At 42.8% G+C, this 7,096-nt stretch overlaps 1 long non-coding RNA gene across 1 annotated transcript; it reads right to left on the bottom strand.

The window, feature by feature from the left end:
• Positions 1–3,482: 3,482 nt before the first annotated feature.
• On the bottom strand, positions 3,483–4,660 carry LOC147990477 (uncharacterized). The gene is made up of 3 exons (XR_015608721.1): positions 4,439–4,660; positions 4,105–4,359; positions 3,483–3,542 (listed from the first exon to the last, which is right to left on the bottom strand). It is a non-coding gene; the product is annotated as an uncharacterized LOC147990477 (long non-coding RNA).
• Between the last annotated feature and the right edge of the window lie 2,436 nt (positions 4,661–7,096).

The following is a 7,096-nucleotide window of genomic DNA, read 5'->3' as shown; positions in this document are numbered from 1 at the left end:
GTATATATATGGAGGTGGGAGTGCAAAGGATCGATCGAATCGATCGATTCGATCTCGGTTTGGGTTCGGTAGCTCCAGTGTTCGTGATGAACACGAGTGGTTGGAGGAGATGACAAGCGGGACCCGGTTGGCAGCGGCAGAGAAAGAAAAAAAAATAAGAAAAAGAAGAGGCTTGCGAGGTGGGCTGCGGCTGTGCGAAAATAGGCCGGCTTGCCTAGCTGCTGCGTGCGGGGCGAAGGAAAGGAAATGGGCTGCGCGCTGCTGGCACTACGCGGCCCAATGAACAGTGATCTCAGGCTGAGCAATTATACTGAACAGGAGGTCTATTTGGCTAAACCAAACTACATATAGATTCCTAAAATCACCATAACACACAGTAAAATGTTACTACTAATATTGAATAGAGTGAAATTTTTTAAAACACATATGCACCTTTGAAAAGATTATATTTTATGCAATGCAATCACATAAAGAGCATTATAACAACTCTAAAATAACTTTGAGCTTCAACAATGCCAAACTAATCTATGTAAACTCCAGAATATACTCTTAGCATTCTCCAAATATAATTAACAGGGGAGAAGTCATATTATCTCCACTCCAAATATATTGCCTTGAGTTGGAAAACACTTTTAATATTCAGAAAATTTAAATAAGCATAGAAATCATGATGAAAAGAATGATCCTATTAACATTCCAAATTTTAAAAATTTGGGATGTTACAAATCTACCCCCTTAAAATGAATCTCGTCCTCGAGATTCGAGTTGGCTAGCAAAGGTTAAAGATGGGTACTTGATATAATCCATACTCCAAAATATCGAGGCTTACTCATTGCATATTTCCTTGACATGAATAGATATGATGCATCAATACTGAAAGAACGGTCACAATACTTTGATCTTAATTAAGAATCTTACCAAAGACTGATGCATTATCTGGTCTTCCTACCCTTGTGTGATTCACATGTCCACTTTCGAAGTGATCAATCTCCTTCTCTCCAGAGTTCCCATTGTCATAATTCATTTTCTTCTCAGGACAGTTTGTTGAATAGTGTCCTGGGTTCCTGCATCTGTAGCAAAGTAACTGGCTTAGATCCTTCTTTGTGGGCGTCGAAAGTTCGTGGTCGTTGTTGCCATTCCTCTGAGCATTGTGGTTGTGACCATTGTTGTTGTGATGATTATGCCCATCATGGTTATGACCATTATAAATGTCCACTCCCGAATCATAGTACTCAGAAGATGCTAACGAATTACGGTGCTTCCGTTGTCCTCCAGAGTTGAAATCTGTGTCACTTGCCTTCCTCTTGCGGTTCTCCACCTCTTGAAACTTGCCTTCAAGTACAATAGCCTTATCAATAAGCTCCTGACAGTTGTTGAATGTTGCCACTGTCAACTGAATACTCAACTCATCATCCAGACCTTCAAGAAACTTCTCCTGTCTAGCTGCATCAGTGTTAACATCATTAGGGGCATAACGCGCAAGATTATTGAATTCCTCCACATATGCATTCACAGTGCGACCTCCCTGACGCAAGCTGCAGAACTCCTTCTTCTTCAGACTCATGGCACCAGCAGACACATGTGCGGTGCGAAAACCTGCCCGAAACTGCGCCCAAGTGATAGTAGCAATAGGATAAGTGATCAAGTAATTGTCCCACCATGCTGCGGCTGGTCCTTCTAACAAATGAGAGGCAAACCGCACTCTCTCTGCATCAGTGCAACCAACTGTCTCCAAATTCCTATTAACTGAGCGAAGCCAATCATCAGCCACAATAGGTTCAGGGGTGCTAGAAAACCTCCGAGGATTCAACCTCAAGAAACGAGTAAGTGCATCAACTTGGGGTGGTGGTGGATTATTGTTGTTGTTGTTGTTGTTCTGGTTCTGAACAAGTAACTGGATCAACTGAGTTTGTCCCTGAAGCAGCTACTGCATGTATGGCGGTATGTCATTATTGTTGTTGTCTCCTGAACCACTGCCTCTAGAGTTACGCCTTGGTGGCATCTGATGGGTAAGCAGGGGTGAGATATAGACAGAAATAGGTCTAAGGGGAAAAACACTACCCATATGCTCATGATAGCAACTAAAACTTCAACAACAACAAAAACAAACACTAAATTCACACAAGTCACCAAAACTATCCTAAAGTAATCACATCAATCAGAAGAGCACATATATGATCAATCAAAGCACCCAATTGCATAATACAAACAATCCACAAAATAAGACAACACGGAAAGCAATGACCAACCAAACATATGACATACCACACAACACAAGCAAAACCTACAGGTAAGGTCATATCCACAAGAGATATGATCTCATCATACTACCGCAAATCGTTTATCGAACACAACTTAGGAATGGTGGTCTGCAAACTAAACTCCTTAAATAACACTAATATAATTTCAGGGGTCATCTATATTTGAAAAGTAAAGATATGAGTACAAGAGTATGAACTAACAAGTAGACAACAAGTTGTAAAGTAAGTTTTTCACTCCTATGGCTTTTCTAATCCATTTTCTAGGGTCACGACCTACAGTTAACACACTGCTCTGATACCATCTGTAACGACTCGAATCTGATAAGACTCGATGTCTCTGTGCTCACTGTGCTAGTCCCTGGATCGACTCGCTAGCACACACAGTACATATGAATATCAAATAACAAGTGCATCATTTACTATAACGTATGATCCAGAATTTATAAATTATTACAAACTAAATAGCACATGGCTAACTTATTCAATAATAATAGCGGAAAGGTAGCATAATCAACGATGAGTCCATCAATGCCCACTGGAGAACATGTTGAGTGAAGACTCGCGACCCTACTCTATCTCACTGATCATCTGAAAATCCATGATAAGTTGCAGCCACAAAGGGTAAATACATTGAATGTATTGGCAAATCACACAATATGATATAGCAAACCTACCTCCACAAAGCATTGTATGACAAACAAAACACACAAGTTAGTTTGGAGAAGAATGTCTTCACCTACCTCCACTACCTGAACTCACAACCGTCTCTAGTTTACTCGCCCAAGATAACACAAAGATTCTAAATAAACATGACAGGAACTTCAGAAGTCTCTCAAGTGTGCTCTGTCAGTGGTGCATTCTCTAGGAACAATAGAGCGCTCTGCCAAGGATGGGTTCACCTGATTTAAGTTACAAAAATTATACCTCGCCTCAAGTGCGCTCTGTCAATGGCGCATTCTCTAGGGACAATAGAGCGCTCTGCCAGTGATGCATTCACCTGGTTAATAATCCCGAGCCCACGGCTATAAACACTCACAACTTTCATGGATCACTCGACACATGCCCAGGTCTACCATACTAATTTGATCACACCATCACATAACACAATCAATACCAAACATAACACGAGATACACATATCAGGCCAAGCATATATCATAGCACCAAAATCATACTTGCATAGCAGAATATATGATGAGCAAAATCAAAAGTGCAAACTTGCCTTGAACGGTGCTGAAGTACTCTAATGATTAATTCCGATCCGCTTCACACTCCGGACAATCTATACGATTAACGGAGGCAACGATAAATAAACTATGCTCACATAACACTAAAATAAAGTAAACAGCAACGAATTCAAATAAAGACTTAAATAACAGAACATATTAGTAGGTATATATTATCTACATGCTGGTAGGATCACAATGCAAAAAGAATCAACTAATTTGGATCAACAGTTTGAAAGATATGGCCTCCGGAAGTTTGAATTCAAATTTGAACTGTTCAAAAATGTGAAACTTTTGTTCTTGAATATTCTCCTGGTCACTACGAGTACACAGGAAAATGAATCGATGAATTTGGAGTTACGGATCTCAAGATAAACCTAAATGAAGATTTGATATGGAATCTGCAAAGAACAATTATGCCATAAAAGCGTTCTAGGAAGAACTGCCGCGGCACTGTGGATGTGCCACGTGGCGCATGCTGATTGACTGGAGGGTGTTCGCTGCGATGGCTAAACAGCGGACAGCCTCTAAACAGCGCATACCTATTCGAGAGGAAAAAACAGAACATGATTTAATCTGGACCATTAGAGAGAGATTGGGCGGCTAAGGGCAGCTCACCGGAGAAGAACAGAGGCTGGGGCGGCCGGACTTGGACAAAACAGCGGCGCGGCGGCTCGGGCGGCGATGGTGGCGCCTGCTCCGGTGGTCTCGAGACTCCGGAGGGTAGCGTACGGGGCGCGGAGCTCGGATGCAGTCTCGAAGAAGTCCTTAGAGGCGTCGGTGGCGAACGGGGTTGACGGCAGAGGGTGGCTGGAGCTCGGGCGGTGGCTGTGATCTTCGGATCGAGGTCCTTGCGCTCGGTTCGGTACTCCCCTGTGCAAGATAGTGGGTCAAGGCGATAGAGGAGATCAAGGCGAAATTAACAGGGGCAAGAGGAGGTGCTGGGACCCACTGTAGGCGACGGAAACGACGGCGGCGGAGGTCAGCAGCGGTGGAACTCCGGCGAGATCGCGAAATCAACCTAGGGCACGGGAGACTGCGATTTTGGCGAAAAATCAGACAAGCCGGACGTGGGGGGTATATATATGGAGGTGGGAGTGCAAAGGATCGATCGAATCGATCGATTCGATCTCGGTTTGGGTTCGGTAGCTCCAGTGTTCGTGATGAACACGAGTGGTTGGAGGAGATGACAAGCGGGACCCGGTTGGCAGCGGCAGAGAAAGAAAAAAAATAAGAAAAAGAAGAGGCTTGCGAGGTGGGCTGCGGCTGTGCGAAAATAGGCCGGCTTGCCTAGCTGCTGCGTGCGGGGCGAAGGAAAGGAAATGGGCTGCGCGCTGCTGGCACTACGCGGCCCAATGAACAGTGATCTCAGGCTGAGCAATTATACTGAACAGGAGGTCTATTTGGCTAAACCAAACTACATATAGATTCCTAAAATCACCATAACACACAGTAAAATGTTACTACTAATATTGGATAGAGTGAAATTTTTTAAAACACATATGCACCTTTGAAAAGATTATATTTTATGCAATGCAATCACATAAAGAGCATTATAACAACTCTAAAATAACTTTGAGCTTCAACAATGCCAAACTAATCTATGTAAACTCCAGAATATACTCTTAGCATTCTCCAAATATAATTAACAGGGGAGAAGTCATATTATCTCCACTCCAAATATATTGCCTTGAGTTGGAAAACACTTTTAATATTCAGAAAATTTAAATAAGCATAGAAATCATGATGAAAAGAATGATCCTATTAACATTCCAAATTTTAAAAATTTGGGATGTTACAAATCTACCCCCTTAAAATGAATCTCGTCCTCGAGATTCGAGTTGGCTAGCAAAGGTTAAAGATGGGTACTTGATATAATCCATACTCCAAAATATCGAGGCTTACTCATTGCATATTTCCTTGACATGAATAGATATGATGCATCAATACTGAAAGAACGGTCACAATACTTTGATCTTAATTAAGAATCTTACCAAAGACTGATGCATTATCTGGTCTTCCTACCCTTGTGTGATTCACATGTCCACTTTCGAAGTGATCAATCTCCTTCTCTCCAGAGTTCCCATTGTCATAATTCATTTTCTTCTCAGGACAGTTTGTTGAATAGTGTCCTGGGTTCCTGCATCTGTAGCAAAGTAACTGGCTTAGATCCTTCTTTGTGGGCGTCGAAAGTTCGTGGTCGTTGTTGCCATTCCTCTGAGCATTGTGGTTGTGACCATTGTTGTTGTGATGATTATGCCCATCATGGTTATGACCATTATAAATGTCCACTCCCGAATCATAGTACTCAGAAGATGCTAACGAATTACGGTGCTTCCGTTGTCCTCCAGAGTTGAAATCTGTGTCACTTGCCTTCCTCTTGCGGTTCTCCACCTCTTGAAACTTGCCTTCAAGTACAATAGCCTTATCAATAAGCTCCTGACAGTTGTTGAATGTTGCCACTGTCAACTGAATACTCAACTCATCATCCAGACCTTCAAGAAACTTCTCCTGTCTAGCTGCATCAGTGTTAACATCATTAGGGGCATAACGCGCAAGATTATTGAATTCCTCCACATATGCATTCACAGTGCCACCTCCCTGACGCAAGCTGCAGAACTCCTTCTTCTTCAGACTCATGGCACCAGCAGACACATGTGCGGTGCGAAAACCTGCCCGAAACTGCGCCCAAGTGATAGTAGCAATAGGATAAGTGATCAAGTAATTGTCCCACCATGCTGCGGCTGGTCCTTCTAACAAATGAGAGGCAAACCGCACTCTCTCTACATCAGTGCAACCAACTATCTCCAAATTCCTATTAACTGAGCGAAGCCAATCATCAGCCACAATAGGTTCAGGGGTGCTAGAAAACCTCCGAGGATTCAACCTCAAGAAACGAGTAAGGGCATCAACTTGTTGTTGTTGTTGTTGTTGTTGTTGTTGTTGTTGTTGTTGTTGCTGTTGTTGTTATTGTTGTTGCTGTTGTTGCTGTTGTTGTTGTTGTTGTTGTTGTTGTTGTTGCTATTGTTGCTGTTGCTGTTGGTGTTGTTGTTGTTGTTGTTGTTGTTGTTGTTGTTGTTGTTGTTGTTGTTGTTGTTGTTGTTGTTGTTGTTGTTGTTGTTGTTGTTGTTGTTGTTGTTGCTGAACAAGTAACTGGATCAACTGAGTTTGTCCCTGAAGCAGCTGCTGCATGTATGGCGGTATGTCATTATTGTTGTTGTCTCTTGAACCACTGCCTCTAGAGTTACACCTTGGTGGCATCTGATGGGTAAGCAGGGGTGAGATATAGACAGAAATAGGTCTAAGGGGAAAAACACTACCCATATGTTCATGATAGCAACTAAAACTTCAACAACAACAAAAAGAAACACTAAATTCAGGGGCAAGAGGAGGTGCTGGGACCCACTGTAGGCGATGGAAACGACGACGGCGGAGGTCAGCAGCGGTGGAACTCCGGCGAGATCGCGAAATCAACCTAGGGCACGGGAGACTGCGATTTTGGCAAAAAATCAGACAAGCCGGACATGGGGAGTATATATATGGAGGTGGGAGTGCAAAGGATCGATCGAATCGATCGATTCAATCTCGGTTTGGGTTCGGTAGCTCCAGT

The sequence above is a fragment of the Triticum urartu genome, chromosome 1A (assembly GCF_056163025.1).
Source record: "Triticum urartu cultivar PI428250 chromosome 1A, HENAU_Tu73, whole genome shotgun sequence".
In the NCBI taxonomy this organism is placed as follows: domain Eukaryota; kingdom Viridiplantae; phylum Streptophyta; class Magnoliopsida; order Poales; family Poaceae; genus Triticum; species Triticum urartu.
The sequence above is the reverse complement of the archived record's forward strand: the minus strand, read 5'-3'. Positions and strand labels throughout refer to the sequence as shown.